General features: G+C 38.9%; 1 protein-coding gene across 3 annotated transcripts in view; it reads right to left on the bottom strand.

Moving 5' to 3' along the window:
* GABRB1 (gamma-aminobutyric acid type A receptor subunit beta1) overlaps nt 1-20,585 on the bottom strand; it is a 400,975-nt gene that overhangs the window by 272,048 nt on the left and 108,342 nt on the right. The window contains exons 1-2 of one of the 3 annotated variants that reach the window (XM_065907311.1): nt 10,780-10,899; nt 8,909-9,079 (exon numbers count right to left, since the gene is read on the bottom strand). The exons of 1 other annotated variant lie outside the window; for it this stretch is intronic. The gene's annotated coding sequence lies outside the window, so the exon portion shown is untranslated. Of the gene's footprint in view, nt 1-8,908; nt 9,080-10,779; nt 10,915-20,585 lie in introns of those variants that run through there. One more of the 3 variants, XM_065907310.1, reaches the window with a different exon arrangement.

The following is a 20,585-nucleotide window of genomic DNA, read 5'->3' as shown; positions in this document are numbered from 1 at the left end:
CAGCGCGTGGGGAGAGGGGGCAGCGCGGGGAGAGGGGGCAGCGCGGGGAGAGGGGGCAGCGCGAGGGGAGAGGGGGCAGCTGTGTGTCTGTTTACCATATCATACACAATGTCCAGAATAGAATAGGTATTATTTAATAATCCTGGATGTTTGCATTGATGATAAACTGATCAAACAGTGCTGAGTGATTCCTTACTGACACATGTAAGTTTCTGAAGACAGTTTTAAAGATTCAGCTTATCTTATTTCTGGCTATAAAGTTGTGAACACACACCCCTTCCCCACCATCCAAGCTCTTCTGTTAATTGACTTGGTGTTTACATAAGGATTTTTGAAGTTCTGTGTGTCTGAGAGTTCCATATCATGCCCCTTTATTGAAACCTTTAACCTCACTAATACTCATTTAATTTTGTTCTAAGTAAAGTCTACAGACTTTACTTCTTGGGATAGTCAAAATGAGGACTTGAGGCAAGCATCTCAGATATTTCCCAGAAAGTATTCTTTTGAAACGCTGCCTTAGAAGACACAGCGATGTACTTATGGTACACTTGTAATCCTTTTCCACTCAGCAGCACCGAGGAACAATGGCCCAAGCCCACCACTTGTAATTCTCTTCAGACATCTGAAAGTGAATGTAGATTTCAAACTTGGGGTGGCTCACATGGTAAGAATCTGCCCGCAATATGGGAGACTGGGTGTGATTCCTGGGTCGGGAAGATCCCCTGGAGAAGGGAATGGCAGCCCACTCCAGTATTCTTTCCTGGAGAATTCCAAGGACAAAGGAGCTTGGAAGGCCATAGAGTCCATGGGGTCACAAAGAGTTGGCGATGACTGAGTGACAAATACATACATACATAAAAGGGCTTTGTGCTACGTCATTGTAAGATTGTATTTTTGATAAGTTTGATTATAAGATTCAATAGGGAATGGATTTCTGAGAATATTTTGACAGGGGAAATATCCAGTAAAGAACTGTAAAAGCTACAACTGGTATTTAGAAGCAAGCCTTAAGCTAGGGATGTACTTTTGGTTAAGGAGCTTACAAAGTGAGAAGGAATGGGAACATTTCTTGAGCATTCACAGTGGATCAGGCACTTAGCTATTCACTCTGTATACAGTATCTCACATACTGGTCTCAGCAACTCATGAAAGCAGATATAATGATAACGAAAACTGGGGTTGAAAGAGATTTAACAAGCTAGTTGTACGTCTGAGCTGAGTTTGAATCCATGTATGCCTGACATCATCAGGACTCCGCCGGTAGCTCTGCTGGTAAAGAATCCACCTGCAATGCGGGAAGACCTGGGTTCGATCCCTGGGTTGGGAAGATCCCCTGGAGAAGGGAAAGGCTACCCACTCCAGTATTCTGGCCTGGAGAATTCCATGGACTGTATAGCCCATGGGGTCGCAAAGAGTCAGACACGATTGAGTGACTCTCACTCTCATGCCTGCCATCCAGGTTGTGAATTTTCTGCTACACCCTGCATGCTGTAGTGGGCTGAATGGTGACAAATGAAAAGATACATCCATTTCCTCATTCCAGAGCCTAAGAATGTGACCTTATTTGGAAAAGGGGACATTACAGATATAATTAAAGATCTTGAGACAGGCTCATTCTAGATTATTCAGGAAGTCCCTAAAGTCAACGATAAGTGTCCTTGTAAGAGACACACATGGGAGAGACACAAGGGAGAAGAGGAAAAGCTGATGTGAGGCTGAAAGCCAAGGTGTGAGTGATGCACCCACAAGCCGAGGAACGCCTGGGGCCGCTGGAAGCTGGAAGAGACGAAGGAGAATCCTCTCCTAGAATTTTCAGAGGGAGCGCAGCTCTGGTGACATCTTGATTACAAGCTTTTGGCCACCAGAACTGAGGGTTGTTCTGTAGTTTCAAGCCACCTGAATCGTGGTCACTTATTATGGCAGGTGTCCATAACTAACATGCCTTCTAAATCTGCTCTTTTGAATTTTCTATATTTTTTGGATATACACTAATACATGTAGTCGTTCTGTCAGCCTCATCAGTAATATTTTAGTACTCAGGGTTTTAGGGTCTAGAATTTTAGCTGCTATGTGGAATATAGAAGGTATTGTGTCCCCACCTTCAGGGTGGTCAGGGAGAAAAGTAAAACATGTAAAACAGTTAATGAACAGTACCCATTCATATTCTGAGGGATATATATTCAGCATGTATTAGGCAGCAAAAATAGTTTTAGGTGCTAAAGTGGCAATAAAGTAGATAGAAAACCTTCTATTCTTAGTGAGGTTCCAGAGAGAAACGATGCGTGGTTCCAGATTCTAAGGCAGAAACAAGCTTGGTGGGTTAGAGGATCAGAAAAAGACCTCCCTCTTATTAAACCTTTCAATAGATATGAGTTGACATTATTATTGTTATTGTTAACATTTTTCTCCCAACTAGTATGTAAGTGGTATATTTAGAATTTATTGACCAAAACCCAATGTTATTGTTGTTCAGTCATTTCCGACTCTTTGCAACCCCATGGACTGCAGCACATCAGCGTTCCCTGTCCTTCACAATCTCCTGAAGTTTGCTCAAACTCATGTCCATAACCCAATGTTATTTTTTTTTAATATGCAACTGCAAACACCAAGAAACAGGGTCAGTCTGATGCCACAATGAACCAGGCGATTGCTTATGGGGTCTGATGTGGCAAGAACCTCCAAATATTTTCTCCATCCATGTGCCGTGTACATGTGTATATCCACCCTATATGTAGTATTTTAGGGGAAAAAAGTCACAGTAAATATGAACATACAATACTACATTGTTTTGTCCCTATGGTTTACTCTAAAATCTTTACCTGAAAGTATTTGTATGTAAATGTGTTCCTCCTGTCCAGATAGAGCACTCAAAAGAAACCCTTGACATTGTGGAACAGGATACTCTAAAAGGGAAGGGAGGGATGGAGAGAGTAACAGGGAAGCATATACGTTAGCAAACGTAAAATAGAGAGCCAGTGGGAATTTGCTCTATGACTCAGGGAATCCAAACTGGGGCTCTGTGACAACCTAGAGCAGTGGGGCTGGGTGGCCGGTGGGAGGGAGGCAGCATGTATAGCTGTGGCTGATCCGTGCTGATAGACGGCAGAAACCAACACAGCATTGTAATTATCCTTCAATTGAAAAGAAAGAAAGAAAGAAAAAATTAAGAGGAAGGAAAATAATCCAGACAAAGAAAATGAGTGCTACTATGGAAGACAAATTTTATGCAATTCACGTTGTGCCTGAGGTAAGTACTACTGGAAGGATATGGCTCACTCAACTGACAAGCTAAAATAGAGGGGAAAATGTGGAATCCTTATTTTTAGTGACATCCTCCTTACTTCCTGTTTTGACCTGCCAGACACTGGGTGGAGGAAGAATTTTAGCTGATTCTTCTATTCCATGGCATCATAGAAAAGTACAATCAGGTTATTGCTACTGAAAGTATTTGTACAGATTTTCTGAATGCAGTTCACAGCATATTTTCAGTTTTTAATGAAAAATACATCGCAAGTCTGGCTCTCATCAGGAAGGTCAAAGAAATCATGCTTTCCATGAGGAACAGGTCATTACAAAGCTGAGATGATCTTAATGGGAGGAAATCGATAAAGATGAAATGTATTTATCTTACAATGTAGAAGCAAATGCTAATTTAGGAGACTGAACATCAATGCATCACATGGTAGGTGTTCACTTTTCACATCCCAGGCACCATCTTTGTTGTCAATTTACTTGGGTATCATCCTTGACTTTTCTCTTCCTGTATTCAGGTCACCAACTAATCCAATTAATTATGAATTTACAACTTCTAAACACAGTTGACCCTTGAACAACACTGGGGGTTGGGGTGCTGACCCTCCATACAGTTAAAAACCTGCATTTAATTTCCATTCCATGTTCTGTATCAAGGTTCTTCTGTATCCACATTCTGCATCCTTGGGTTCAATCAACCTTGGATCATGCAGTACCATGGCATTTACTACTGAGAAAAGCCACAGAAAAGTGGAACCATGCAGTTCAAACCCATGTTGTGCAAAGGTCAACTGTACACTTCAAGACTACCCCCTTCTCTCTTACTTCCTGCCGAAATCTTAATTCAGGCCGTTGTCTCCTCTCTTCGGGATAACTGTACAATTCTAACTGGTTTCCTGACTTCAATTCACCCATTTTTCAAATTCATTTCTTTTTTCACATTATTGTCATAGTAATCATGTTCTACAATGACAAGCAATCAGGTCCTCACTTTTCTCATATGGCTCCCTGTTGCCTTCAGGAGTAAATTCAAATGTCCTGATATGATTTCTTAGACCAGGTATGATCTAATTACATGCCCAGTCTCATCTCTCATTTTTCACTCCATAGTGAACTCTACTCTCTGGTCATGAAATGTTACTTATCTATTGAATGGACCATGCCCTTCTTATACCATCTTGCTCCTGTTTCCATTCACTAACACTCTGAATAATCTTTTAGCATTACTACTTCTCTTTGCCTTTGCCCCAACCCTGAACTACACTCTGTGCCTCATCTCCATCTCCCATCATTTAGTCCTAAATTGATGATGGGGATAATGTCTTTACCTTACAAGAGTGGAGATGTTATAGCACCCTGTGCTTAATGTTATTTTACATTTATCACATTTACTGAAATTACCTATTTCCTTAATGTTTTCTGTCTATAATATACATTCCTTTACTGCCATTCATTCTAGCATCTAACCAATGCTTAGCTCATAATTATCGTCCTCAAGAACTATCTCCTGAATTAACTGAGATATGAGTCAGGCAAACAAAACTAGTCATTTTTTAACGGGGCAGATGGTTATAGAGTCTGTTTCTGTGTTGTCTGAGTTTTAGGCTCAGGACAATCTTTAAATGATTGGTTACTTATTAACACATGGTCTTGGGTTGCTCTTCAGTGTGACAGTATTTGTATTTACTTAAATTAACATGCATCTCATGTGAAATTCACATGTATCCAAGAAAATGGGCTCTTCAGTCCTAGCTTAAAAGCTATTAATAAAGATAGGAAGTGTTTCTCACATATTATTACCAACTTCAGAAAATCAGGGAAGATTGTAGGACTTTATAAAATAACAATATAGGCTTGTGAATAAATCAAGATAAAAGAAGTAAATAAAAATAAGCCAAGAGATAAATTTCATGGTATGTAGAATACAATATGCATAATAACCACTTGAAATTTTGTAGCCTTTTTTTAAAATAAAATATGATCAGCATCTCTAGCCACACTCAACTGGACTAAGAGAAAATCATCTGGCCTAAGCAAGGATGACCAACTACTTTCTTCTGAAATTCTGAATCTGAATAAAAAAGTTATTGTTCTGTGGGAGATTTTAATATGAGAATGTGTGCGTGTTCATTCTCTACTTGTCTTGCAGACTAAGAAGCAGAAACTTATATAGACAGAAAAGGAAAAAAGAAGGCAGGTGGACAGGAATAATTACAAGAGATGAAGCAGGAGGCCTGATGGATTTTTAATACCAGATTCCATTCCTTCCTGGAGGCCCAGTCGTGGTGAGCATCTGATATCCCTTCATAAGGCTGGAGTTCTCCTGAATACATCAGTGCATCAATTTCTATTTCTTTATGACTGTAGTTCATTCAAAGGGATTGGCGCACATGCTGTATTCATTTTTAAATGTTTTCTACCTTCCAGTTTTGCTCATTTAAAAAAATATCTTTCTTACAATCACTCTGAGGAATTGAAGATGAAACATTTTATATATAATCATGAGAGGAATATTTAATGTCTTAGCAAAGAAGGCTGGGGGAACCCTGCTTTTTATGTACTTCAGGCCAAGTTAAATGTACTCTCAGTTCAATTCAGTCGTTCAGTCATGTCCGACTCTTTGTGACCCCAGGAATCGCAGCACACCAGGCTTCCCTGTCCATCACCAACTCCTGGAGCTCACTCAAACTCATGTCCATTAAGTTGGTGATGCCATCCAGCCATCTCATCCTCTGCCGTCCCCTTCTCCTCCTGGCCCCAATCCCTCCCAGCATCAGGGTCTTTTCCAGTGAGTCAGCTCTTCACATCAGGTGGCCAAAGTATTGGAGTTTCAGCTTCAACATCAGTCCTTCCAATGGACACCCAGGACTGATCTTCTTTACGATGGATTGGCCGTACTCTTTAGATCAAGACAAAATGATCTCATTGTTTTATACCCTTATGATTACCATGTTAAACCCTCTGATTTATAGCCTACAGAACAAGGATGTGAAAATAATTTGAATAGCAGATGTGTCTCTATATTCATATAGAAAATAGCCCCTGTTTTGATAAACTAGCTTAAGTTGGCTCTGATTTTCAGAACAAAAAATCTCTTAATCATAAAGTTCAGATAAAAGAAATAATAGGGGAATGTTGAACTGTGGTGTTGGAGAAGACTCTGAGAGTCCCTTGGACTGCAAGGAGATCCAACCAGTCCATCCTAAAGGAGATCAGTCCTGGGTGTTCATTGGAAGGACTGATGCTGAAGCTGAAACTCCAACACTTTGGCCACCTCATGTGAAGAGCTGACTCATTGGAAAAGACCCTGATGCTGGGAGGGATTGGGGGCAGGAGGAGAAGGGGATGACAGAGGATGAGATGGTTGGATGGCATCACCAACTTAATGGACATGAGTTTGAGTAAACTCCGGGAGTTTGTGATGGACAGGGAGGCCTGGCGTGCTGAGATTCATGGGGTCGCAAAGAGTCGGACACAACTGAGTGACTGCACTGAACTGAACTGGTACATGACCCAAACTCGAGGAGGAGGAGGGCGGTCCCTTCTCTTGGTGTGAATGAAGAAAAAAAGCAATGGGAAACTTGAATGTCCGAGCTAAATAACTTAAAGCCTGTGTGATCTGATTGCCCATTTTGTTTTATGTGTCACTGCCAATGTACTATTTTTACCTTATACTGGGCAAATGTGATCAAATGTGCTAAGACAATTCTGTCCTCTTTCTCATAGTAGAAAAAAAGAGTTTAATAGCCCTTTTGGGATTTACCAAAGTTTCCTGGCACCTAACCTGCTTGGAAGGCATTCGCATCCATTTCTCTAGCTATTATAAATTTCACGTTTGTATGAAGCAAAACCACCATAGAATTACATATTTTGATCAGAAATTTTTGGCTCCAATAGAACTATTCTTTCTCAATTACATTTCCTTATTATGCCCTGAGACCTGATATGAAAGGTAAAGTAAGAAAAAGAGAGACAAAGGAATTACCATATACATTTCGTCTCACAGTGCTCACAGAATGTGTGCTTTTTAAGGCTTGTTTTGCTTTTTATGCATCCTGGGAAGAATGGAAGAATGTGTTTTTTCTTATTTGACTTAACTGCCAGGAAAATAGAATCGCAGTCTTCTTCTACAGCTGCATAGCGTGAGGGCAAACTGTGCTTCCATGTGATATTCTTATCTCTGTTCTACTTTAACTTTTCCATAGGCCAGATTTACCAATTCTTTATCTTTAATTGAAGTGATTCAGATATCTATATCTGAATATTCTTTTTCAGATTATTTTCCCTTATAAGTTATTGCAAAATATTGAGTAGAGTTGCCTGTGCTATAGAGTAGGTCCTGTTGGTTATATATTTTATATACAGTAATGTGTATATGTTAATCCCAAACAGTAGTGCTACTTATTCTGTTCATTTGTATGTATTTTTGTTGATTCTTTTCATATCCCTAGACAAAATCTATCAGCATTACCTGGGAACCTGTTGAAAATACAAGTTGTTTCTTATTGACATTAAAATTAGAAAATATCTGAGTAGAGCATTAAGAATAAACTAACAAATTTATCTAGGTTGGTGGTCAAAGTTATGTACTGGCTTCACTACTGGTAGTTTCAAATTATGGACTTAAGCCAAGTGGGGAGTTGATTAAAAATGAAAATTCCTAGACCTCAGCTTCAGAGACTTTGATCCTGGAGGGCCAGACTGAGATCCTGGAGTCTACATTTTGTTAAGTTCTTCTGATGGTTGGGTTTGAAACACAGGCTTAAGCCTTAAGAGATCTTTGCTTTCTCAAGGATATGTTGTCAAAATACCTTAAATATTCATGTCAACCACTTAAGGACTTAACATCAACAGCTATAAAGATTCCTCAGTTTTTCTAAGATGGATAAATAGAGGTGGATAAATAATGTAAATATATAAATTGGTGGTGAGTTATAAGCAAAAGTGCTACAGGGAAGAACTGATGCCATGGTGGGATCAGCTTTTTTTACTTAAACTATTTCCCATTGCTTTTGTTTACTAAAAGGATACCATTTATCCTTGATGGCCTCCTTCTGGGAACCTTGCGCCTTTGCCTGAGGGTTAAGTCAAAATCCCTTAGTTCATGACTTTGTCCACCTCTAGATGGCTACAGGAAGGAAGAAATTAACACAGGCTCCCCTGGAGGCTAGCCATTCCAAGAGATACTTGCACGATTAATGGCCTTTCCTCACCTTTTCCCTTTCTGTATTCTGTAAAAGAACCAGGCATCCAGATCTCAGAAGATGGTTATTTTGAGACATTAGTCTGCCAGTTTCTCGGTCAGCCAGCTTTCTGAATAAAGTCATATTCCTTGCCTCAACATCTTGTCTCTGATTCATTGGTTCGTAATGTGGTTAGTAGAGCAAACTTGGGTTCGGTAACAAAAAGACTGAGATGATAGGGACCCTACAAGTGACAGAGACAATTGTCTCAGGCCTTTACTACATATATGATTTGCTTAAGTAAGGGATGTTAGATCTGATGTATTTATTTACTGTTGGGAACTGTTTTAGAATCATCACTGTCTTAAAGACTGTCCATTCTCAGTGATACTTCCAGGTCTGCATGAAGGATTCAAAGTCTATGGGGAAAATGATAGATTCACAATCCTGATCAATTGAAAATGTTAACTGACCTTTGCAGAGAAACCAGATGCACAAGTGAATGAAGGAGTAGAAATAGTTGGGCAGGCTTAGATGGTAAAGAATCTTCTTGCAATGCAGGAGACCTGGGTTTGATACTGGATCAGGAAGATCCTCTGGAGAAAGGAATGGCAACCCACTCCAGTATTCTCGCCTGGAGAATTCTATGAACAGAGGAAACTAGTGAGCTACAGTCCATGGGGTCGCAAAGAGTTGGACACGACTGAGTGACTTACACTTTCAGAAGATGAAGTACAAGGAAGTTGATTTTTGAATTATTATTGTTGTTATACTATAAATGTTTGGGAGCCATTGAGTTTAGCCATTCATGGTGAATTAGTCAGACCTCCTTTAATTCCAATGACAGAAATCCAATTCAAACTCATTTAAATTTAAATAAAGAAATTCACCCACTTTCTTGTCGGAGAGGACCAAAAGGAATTTCTTCCTATGCAGACCTCAACTAGATTCAGGCCTTGCTCCATTTCTCAGTCTTGCTTATCTCTGCCTGTCTTCAGTCTCAAATGACAGCACTTCAAATGCTTGAAAGATGGCTTCTGGCAACACCAGCAACATGAAGTCCTCATAGCCTGTGATTCCCAAAGAAGGGAGTGTTTTTCCTGACAGCTCTGGCAAAAGTCCCTAGGAAGCTTCTCACTTGTCCATCTTCAGTCATACTCTGGTGTCTCAGACAATCACTCTGGTCAGACTGAGAAAGAACTCGGACTGGTCAGGTCTGGGACAAGCCTTCCTATGTCAGCCTTATTAAAACCACATGAAATACAAAGGACAACCAAATCAGAGGGGCAGGTGATTCCCCAAGACCAGGGAGCTTTGGATAAACACATATGTCAACTGCAGTGGAACTGGCTCAATATCATACGATACCAATCAGTGAAGGTCACCTCAAGGCACTGATTCCAAATCAGTCTCAGATTAATAGACACACTCCTTTTACTTCTGAAACACCATCTGTGTTACATGATTCAGTGGCCTGAATCCATAAATTTACTTCTGTAAGCGCCCAGCAGGCATTTTATTAAAAACTGAAGACCATAAAGTCTCATCAATTTTATTTCATAGAGAATCAATAGTTAAGTTGCAACTTACTAGCCATGCAACTTCAATCCATACTGACTACATACCATTTATGTTCCAGGAACATTTCAGTATTTTTTCTGGACAACTCACTTCAATACAATGGACCTGGCTAATTTATTCACAGTTGCTTTGGTGTATATGGAGATTTCTATTCCTGTAGTTTTCTGAGTCAAATTAGTTTTTGCATTCTTTTGTTTATACATACATATTTTGAACTGAAATAGATTAAATTCATTTCAGTTGCAAAGTTCCATTTGATTTACTGGTTACATACTACTGTATGGTTCAAATTTTAGTAGAATTTGTAAGAAGATTGGTCAAATAACCAAATGCATTAAATTCTTGTCACTAAGTAAGAAAGGCTGACAAGTCTTTGGTGGATATCACAGTCTATTTGGAATTAGGAATCAAATGTTGTTTCTCATTATTAGCAAATAATTTTGTTTAATTTCCAAATAGCATTAAATGATTCCAAGTAGAGAGGCAATCATCTTCACGACAACTTCTAGATAATGGTGCTCGCTTAATGTATCTCAACAGGACATAGACTTCTTTATTAGATGGACAGTTTGGTGAACAATAATAAATATAACGTTCCATTCTAGTTGACAAAATCTACTATTTCTAAAATTTTACTTGAGATACCTTATCACCTGCTCATTCTGATCACAGTTCTCTAAACGGTCCAGTCAGCCCACAGGCATCATGCTAAAATCCAAGCAGAGGCTTGAAGTGGACACTCGTGAAAGTCCCCGGTACTCACCGGTCGGGCTCCAGAGCCCTCTCTCCGGCTGTTCCTTCTTCTCCCCTGACTCTTTGATCCCTGGTTAGCCTATGCTTGTATACTTCGCTTCCTGATATCTATCTGAAACTTTTCCTTCTCTCACATTTCTTAAGGTCATTTTGGAATGGTTCACCAAGCTTTGGCTCTCCAAGTTAACTCTAGGGCAGGACTTGGTTATAAATTAACCTTCATGTCATGTTAACCTCCTATATCCCTTTCTCCCATTTTTTATAAAATAAAGTTAATCCTATTCTCTCTTTGCATAATAATTTTAGATTATTTCCTTACAGGTGGTTAATATTGGGGAAAATTTGGTTGGAAACTTTGCCCTCTACACTCTAGGCTTTACTATCATGATGTACTTCTTAGTAGTCTTATATGTATATAGACACAAAACATTTTTTGTTCATTTCCAATTGTTTGATAACACAGAAGACCAGATTAAAATAGCCCTGATATTTTAGTTTGGAGAGACAAGTATGTACAGATGGGTCTATGCATATCCATATGGCTACAATGTGTGATATTATTACAAGTAAAAAAGAATCTGTAAATTAAACAACACGATTTTATGATTGAGCCATATTAGAGGGAACTTAGCACACTTTTTTTTAGTTAGAGGATAATTGTTTTATGATGTTGTGATGGTCTCTGCCATAAATCAAAGCAGATTGATTACATATATACATATATATATCTCCTCTTTTTTATTTCCCTAGAATACGCTATACTTTCCATTTCAGAAAAACTATAATAGTTTTCTCTGATCTTTTAGATAAATTCAGCAGTCATTTTGATTTATTCTGTTTTAATCAGCTATCTTTATTTTTAATCTCTGGAACACAGAATTACCCTCTGTTCTCAGGCCCCCCCTAAGATTGTCTGCATCATTCTTTTATTTTTTTAGCTTCCCTCTTTCATTCAACAAGGCTACTGAGAATTATTATTTTTCAGGCTGTGCAAGTCACTCAAGGTAACCACAGTGTGACTGAAGGTAGGACAGAGGAAAGCCTACACTTAGGAAGGACGCCAATTTTAGGGAAGAGGAAGGCTTTCTAGAGGTGGCATTTGATCCAAGTAAGCCTAAAAAGGAATTAAGTATGAATTAATAGGTGAGAAAGAGAGGAGATGCTATTTCAGGTAAAGTATCCAGCATTTTTAGAAGAGCCAGCGTGTTTAATGACAGAGGAAACCTGAGAATTTTTAGAAATAAATTCATCTGAGACATAATTTAGATTTAAATCTGAAGGCATAAGAGAGCTAGTCAATAATTTTTATCAGAGGAAAGCTTTGGTCAGCTGAACATTTTGTAACGATCACTGCGGTAGCCCAGTGGGGCAGAAAATAGATTAGAGAGAGAGGTCAAAGAAGCTAGAGGCAGGCACCACTAGTTGACCGAGTCAGGAGATGATTCAGGCGCACACCAAAGGACAGGGAGTCAGGATGAAGAAGAGGGACAGCTGAGAGAGCTCCAAGAAGGGGTGTCGTTTGGACCTTAGTGGCCAAAGATCTGACTTATTTCTCTCCCGACCGCGGGACTGTAGCCAGTGGCTCCTCTTCTTTTCCTGCACTAGGCTCGCTGGGCCTCCTTCTATATCTGTTTCCCAGGGAGCTGTCTGGCCTGCCAGAGACTTGCCTGCATGAAAAATGACAGAGCTTTTTTAGATTTTTTTTAATGAAAACTAGCGATACTCTACAGAATGAACCAGAACAGTGAGAAGACTGACAGTGTTCCACATTTCTGCCTGTGTCTTCAGTTCTGGCTAAATAAAGGAAACCTGGGCTCTCATCTCTTTTTCTGCATGTGGTGTGTTGTACTATATTGTTTTGGTTGAATTATTTGAAGAAAATTTGGCTTCACCAAGACAGCTGGCAAAGGCAGAGGTATTTAAATAGCCATCTCAGATAACTGTGGGTATTCCGTTTTCTTACACATTACTATACATAACATAGATAACAAAGACCTACTCTATGGAACAGGGAACTCTGGAATGGCCTAAATGGGGAAAGAATCTAAGAAAGCATGGATACATGTAAAATAAACAAATGAACAAACAACAACAAAACCACACACACACACAGAGATGACTCAGCGTTAATAGGACTGATCTTTCTGTCTCTTTATCCAGCTGCTGGTAGGCCCCCTCCCAGGGCTGTGCCGCCAGTTTCTGAAGCTTACCGTCATAAAATGAAGCTCAACACCTTCCCCCTAAAGCAACATCTCACCATTACCGTTAGAAACAAAACCCAACAGTCATGCTCTAGATTTTCCAGAATGATGATCTTTTGCTCTTTTTGCTATTTTTGGCTTCCCTGATGGTTCAGTGGGTGAAGACTCCAGGAGCCACAGGAGACACAGCTTGGATCCCCGGGTTGAAAAGACCCTGGAGTAGGAAGTGGCAGCACACGACAGCGATCTTGCCTGGAGATCCGCACGGACAGAGCAGCCTGGAGGCGACAGTCGAAAGGGCCGCAGAGTCTGACACGCCCGGATGACTACTTATGCATACACACGCCGTTCCGCATCACGCCTATTAGCACTCTAGCCCGAGTTGTCCTTCACTGCATTTCCAGCCAAACCTTTTTGCTAATGTCCCTCTCTGCCGGTTTCTACACCGTGCTGCACCCTAGGAAAGTGGAAAACTTTGTACCACTACTTCACGGCAACTCCAAATTTTTAGGATGTCAGATCACATCTGTCTATAAGTTTGAAAGAATAGTCTAAAGTTTGTAGGATGTTTGCTTACTACAAGAATCTAATACAATTGTGTGTGTACAATAAATCTAATGTTATATATTTAAATTTTGTTTGCTCTTTTCTCCAAAGATGCCTATCATTGTTTTGTTGCTTGTATTTGCGAATTTTATGTTTAATCGCCATTGCTTTCCTCAGATTCATACACTGGTGACATCAATCTATTATCTTGTTTTCTTTCTTTTTTTTCACAAGCCAAGCTAAGTTATGGCTGGTTTTATTGTGTATATTTCTTGTGATATAAATCTACCCCCTAATTATTAGTAAATAGAGGATACAATTACCCAGCGCTTGTGCTGATAAGATAAACAGCACTAACCCTTTCCCAAGTACAGATGAGATTTATAATATAACCTTTATTTTCAGCTTTCAGTGATTCAGTGGAGTATTATTAGAAACAACTGATTATTAACCTATTGCTAGAAAAATCCTAAATTACTAAATGTACATGTAGAAGAAATGCCTTTTAAAAATTACAAATTGCAATGAATATGTGAAATCAACACTGGTGGTTTTAAATCTTCCTATAATTTTCTTGAAGTATTGAGATACTTACTGAAAGTTCTTGAATACAGAAATAAAAATCAAAGATTAATATTCCCCAAAACATTCTTTTACATTCTTTCCATGTAAAATACCACACTTTTCATGCTAAAACTAGTGGATAAAAATTTGATGAGAAATAGGATATTTATACAGTGTCAAATAATATTTTGCTATTGCAGAAAGGAAAAATCTAATCTATACTGGAGAAATCTGGAGTCCTCTACCTTAACCAAATTATCACAGGTAATGTCACCAGTAATAGAACAAATCTACATCATGTGCCTTCAGGTGGGATGCAATGAGAACAGACTTCTTTATTTTTTTTAACTTTTTATTTTGTAAAATAGATTACTTTGTAAGTAATTTTGTAAAATAAACGATTGTTTTTTGTATTGGAGATACAGCCAATTAACAAACAGTGTGGGAGTTTCAGGTGAAGAGCAAAGGGACCCAGCCATACACATGTATGTGTCTACTCTCCCCCAGCCCGCTGCCATCTCGGCTGCTACATAACGTCCAGCAGAATTCCACGTGCTGTACGGTAGGAGCTTGCTGGGAACACAATCTTATTTCTGTAACATCTCTGCCAAAACAATAATAACCTGAATTTAATACTGAGGAAACATCAAACAAACTCAAAGTCAGAGATAAAATAACCTGCCTGCCTCTTGAAAAATGTTAAGATCATGAAATACAGAGACTGATGAACTGTCCCATATTAAAATGACATGATCACTAACTGCAATCTGTGATCCTCGATTAAACTAGAATGTGAAAAATACAGTTATCAAAGAAAAACAGTTGAATTGGGGAATACTTGTGACAATGAGGAAACTTAATATGACCTTTGGGAGAGATAACAGCAAGATGTCAATGTTAAATGCCCTGGTTTTGATAGCTGTATTGTGACAATGAAAGGAAATATCTTTGTTCTTAAAAAAATATACACAAGTGTTTAGGGGTAAAAGAACACAATGTCTGAAATTTATTCACAAATGGTTCAGAAAAAAGTGTGCATGTACATACAAAGAACAAACAACAGAGGAGACAGGCAAAACGTAAACAAAGTAGGAATTCTTGGTATTATTCTTGAAATATTTCTGTAAGTTTGAAATTATATCAAAATAAAAACCTACACAAATATATTTCCTTTTATGTATCATAATTTTTCTCTTTATTTTTTAAAGAATGTTAGCTTTTTCTAGTAGTCTAGCACTTGGTGAAAGGCCTTTGTATGCTTTATTTGTATTTTACTTTAATTAGAGTTTGTCAACAGAATTTAAATACATTTAAAATGTACCCATGTAAGTTTTGAATATGGGAGCATTTTCCCTGTCTTGTTCCCTCCCAAATTTTTAACCATTTCAATTTTTACTTTTGTTGATCCTTCCTAATTTCTAAATAATATGCTTATCTTTTTCCTCTCTTAATTTATCAATTTAGATGCTCTCTACAGACTTCTTGCTATTGTAGATTAAGATTTAGCTTACATTCGTGTCCCCTTCCTCACAAGGTAACTTTGGAGCTGCTTTCTTCTATTAGTAATCTTTGAAATTGAAATGCTTTCTTGTATTTCTCTTATGTACTTCCCACACATGTCTCTTGGCTCCACTTTGTAAAAGAGAGATGTTTATATACTGTGTTTATCTCCATGTCTCCTCCATCTGCCTTCCAACCTTTGTCAGTTGTAGTTTTGCTCTCCCTAGACAGGGCTGATTTAACTCTATTTACATTACATTCAATAGACATCATTAAATCTTTTTACTTTGTCTATGGATTGCATCTAAAAATTAAAACCTGATAAACAGTATCTTTTCTTTCATAAGAAAAAGCAGAGGCAAGCAGTATACTCTGCTTATGTTTCCTTATCTCATGTTCAAATATCAAATCTCCAGAATTCAAAAGAATGCTCAATGGATTCTCCTCTCCAACACAGCACCACTAACTCAAAATTGTGCCAAATTTTATTTTAGCATTGTATTTTTTTGTATATCTATGTATACCAGAATCTTGTGCTGTTGAAGAGAATTTTATGATTTCTTATGATTCTCATTCTCTAGTGGTGACCACTTTTTTTTTAATTGTTGCCATTGTTTTGTTTTTCCACTTCACTGGAGGCTTTGAAGAATTTTTCTTTATTCTTACTGTTTTGCAGTTTCACAGTGATGTTCAACATGCTACTTTAACATATGATACTTTTATAATTTTTGTTCTTTATATATATTAGTATTTTTTAATTTAAAGGTCTATGCTTTTTTTCATTTCTAGAATGTTAATTTTTCAAATTAAGAATCTCATTTCTTTCATTTTCTTTTCTGGAATCTTTAATACTTGAAACTTGAATCTTCTGGGTTTATCTTCTTTACCTTTTGTCCTCTCTTTCTTAACGGTATTTTTGGGGATTCCCTTGATTTTATGTTTTTCCTTGTTTGGGCTTTCTTTTTAAATTAAAGCTGGTTTTTTTTTAATTACTAAGGACTTTTTATTGTTTTTGTTCCTTCACAGAATTTTGTCCTAATTCTGAGGATGTAATATCTTCTCAAGCCTCTCTAAGGAGATGAGTTAGATTTTTGTTAAAATTTTTAAATTTATTTCAGAGTAAGATGTTTGTGTTTGTTTTCCTTGACCATTATTATCCCATATCCTTTCTTCAATTATACAGCAAGTTTTGAATGTTTTGCTTAAGAATGAAGTAAGTAAGATGACGGGACAGTGGTGGACTTTGGTGAACTGATGAGGAGCTGGCCATTGTGTTGGGAGACACCAGTGGCCAGTTTGCTTTTGACAGTTTATTCATTTTTTAGAGAATTCCCTTTCTTCACACAACCAAATTAGGAGTGAATATCTAGCTACCAAATACTCTAAATATTGTAGTGGAAAAGTATGAAGTTGGGGTGAAGATCACAACAAAAATTTATAGCCACAGTTCAATCATTCATTCATTTAGTCAATCCCCAGAGTGGTACTGATGGTATATAAATTAGTTAGCCAAACAGACAAAGTGCTCTTATCAAAGTTAATTTTTTTTGTAAAAGAAGCATTGTGCAAATTAGAACATACTAGGTATTGTGAAGAGAATTAAAGCGGAGCAGACGGATACAGAGTGACAGGTTTGAGGGAAAGGCTAGAGATAGTTGCTGTTAGATGAAGTGGTTGAGGAATATCTCTGAAGGAAAGGTATTGGACAGGGGCTTGGGAGAAATGAGCCAGACACAAGGATTTAAAGGGAAGCACGTGGTAAGCAACTGGATCAAGATGCAAAACAAGATGGGATTTTTCCCTGAAGGAGCTATAGATACTTCTCCTTCTTGCCTTGGAATCTCTACAGTTCTGTAGGCATGCAGTGGTGGCGTCCTCGGGAAGTATTCTAGATGGTGGCTATTTCCATCTAGTTTCATCAGCTATTCTTATTCATGTACTTTCCTTCATTCCAGAACTTTGTTGAGTTTTTAGTTCATTAATGACTCCATTCTTTGTTCATTGCCATGAAATTTTAGTTTATAAAAATTTTTAATGAACTCTTTAGGAACAGAGTGGGCTCAGGTTACCATCTTAAACTAAATTAAAAACCTAAAACCTCTCTTAAAATGGTCTAATCCTTTTTTTTAAAGCAATTTCAAAAAAAACCAAAAAGAGGCAACACTTACATGAAATTCTAAGTCAGCCTAAGGGTATTGTAGGGTTTAACAGTAATGCTGAGATGAGGATCTGTGTCATTAAGCTATCTCTCACATCAATGGGAAAATATCAAGAGAGAAAGTTAGCACATAATGTAAAAATAATGATTCATATTGTCAAAAAGGAAATAAAACAAATTTTTTTAAAAAACAAAAATTAAAACTGAATGGTACTTTCTCAATGAAATCAACTCAATGCCATGTTTTATAAACTGATTTTTACCCTTACTCAATATCACCATAATTAAAGGTTCGATAGATATATGATTTAATAAATCAAAGCAAATAAAATAAACCTAACTTCCAAATACATGAAAACTCATTAAACGTCTATTTCTGAGGTAACAGTCCAGAGGCTGTTTGTCAAATCAAATTATAAACTTTTTAAAAAAAGAAAAAAGAAAACCATTATATCTAAATACGGAATTCTGATTCTGTGAGCGATAAGATTGTTTTGCTCTGTCAGAGAAATCAGTAATGGTTTTCAGGTATCACACTTTTCAACTTGAAGACAGGCAGGGGCCTGAAATCCCTCTTGATAGTTAACCTTATCTGAAAGTTCAGTAATTTGCACAGGCTTCTGGAGATTTGGTGGCATAATGGGAATATCAATATAAACGGGGCCATCAAACCCCAGGTATTGATTCTTCCATTGCATCATAACACCACATGACCTATTTGAAAATAATGAATATTTTCTACATCCAGACTCTGGTAAATTTGCCTACTCCCTCCCTAGCATTTCAGAGACAGGGAATGACGAAATTGAAAGTAATGGATACATTACATAAAACTGACTTGCACTCAAAAATAACAGAATCTGAGAAGGAAGACTGGACTCAGACAGTCAGGAAGCAGCCCCCAGTCTCCTCCCAGGGCCAAGGACAGCAGGGTTCTGCGTGAATGTGAGCACATGGAGGCTTTAGCCAGGGCGGTGGAGCTGGTTTTGCAGAAACAGACAAAACTTCAGCTCTGCTTTTAGGCCACTTGTCCGTCTGACCATGGGTCAGCCTTTTTTCCTGTAATTTATCCCAAAGGACATTAAAAACTTGACTTAAAACTAGCTGTCTTGAACATGACACTAACTCCTTCAGTCAAGAAATATTCACTGGGCCCCAGCTACATACTGTCAACAGAAAAAGCACGATGCTTCACTCAACCAGCAAACCTGAAGACTTAAGCCCAGGATGCCACGTCTCTGGCAGCTCTGATAGGCTGCCCTGAAGAGGGAAGGAAGTGGCCAGGATATACAGGAGCGTTTGCAGCAAAGACCAGGTAGTCAGAGCATCAAAGATTACTGCTCATTAAAGACAACCAGATATCTCATGTTAAGGAATTTAGCACTTTTATCTGTATGGGGAGATGCAAGAGCCTGGATCATGAAATCATTCCGTCAGTATGGACCTCAGCCACCTGGGGCCGGGATCCTGAGCTTTCTCATCATGAGTCCCTTCAGGGCGCGCACTAGAGGCGGGGGTGGTCACCGCCGTTGGCTGCTAGATGCTGGGCATCCTGTTTCTATCCTGACTCCCCTCAGGGCCCACCTTCAGGGCATCTGTAACGTGAAGGCCTGCTAGCTGTAACATCTCGTGTTTACTGAAAAGGCCAGGCAACATTTTTTTCCCTTCACTGACAATACCAAGCAGAGGGGGCTTCCCAGGTGACTCACTGGTAGAGAATCCCCTGCCAGTGCAGGAGACGCAGGTTCGATCCCTGGGCCAGGGAGATCCCTGGAGAAGGAAGTGACAACCCACTTCAGCATTCGTGCCTGGAAAAGCCCACGGACAGGGAAGCTTGATGGGCTCAGTCCACGGGGTCACAAAGAGTCGGACAAGACTCGGTGAGTGAACATGAGCACCAGTAGAGGAACCAGAGATCGGATTGCCAACGCCTGCTGGTTCGTAGGAAAAGCATCACCAATTCAACAGACACGAGTTTCAGCAAACTCCAGGAGACAGCAGAGCACGGGGAAGCCTGGCGTGCTGCGGCCCATGGGGCTGCGAAGACTCGGACACGACCTATCGACTCCACAACAATAAGCACAGTGCTGCGTGCTGGGGACACGGTGATGAGTAAAACATAAAAGAACCCCTGTCCTTTGGCCCTTAGAGCATATGGAGTCCCTGCCCTCATTATACCCATGACCCACTGCAGGAGCGGAGCACTAATGAACAATCACATGGCTAAATAGACACGTGAAATGGCACTTGGTGTCATGAGAGAGAAGCTCTACGCCTCTAGAAAAGCATGCAATGGGAGGATCTGATCATTCCTGGTGTGGGATGTGGGTGTTAGCAAGGCTTCACAAAGAAGGCATATTTGACAGGAGCCAGAGTAAATAAAAGGAAGGCATTCTGGTTTCTGGATGAAAAGACAAGTTGTGCAAAAGCCATGTTGCAGTAAGGAACAATACATTTCCCAGAAGCTGAAAGGAAAGCCATAGTAGACAGAGCCAGACATCACGGGGAAAGAACATGCAGTGACTTCAGGCTGCAGAGATGAGCAGGGGCCAGCCCACACAGGACTGGCTAAGATTTGTGGTCTTTATTCTGAGGGCATGGCTTCTTTTAATCAGTGGAGTGATATGATCAAATTTGGATTTTTGAAAGAAAACCCATAGCTTGGTGTGGAGGGGGAGACTGTAGGGGAACAAGAGGTATAAGAGATCAGTTAAGAGATTATATAGGCAACACTCATCCAGGCAAGAGATGTGAAAATTTTAGCAGGCTTTTCAATATACTTTTCAAAAATCAGATGCTTAAAAATGAGACAATGATATTTATACACTTGAAAAGTAAAGCTAGACT

The sequence above is a fragment of the Muntiacus reevesi genome, chromosome 16, assembly GCF_963930625.1.
Source record: "Muntiacus reevesi chromosome 16, mMunRee1.1, whole genome shotgun sequence".
Taxonomy (NCBI): Eukaryota; Metazoa; Chordata; class Mammalia; order Artiodactyla; family Cervidae; genus Muntiacus; species Muntiacus reevesi.
This window is presented reverse-complemented; position numbering and strand designations above follow the sequence as displayed.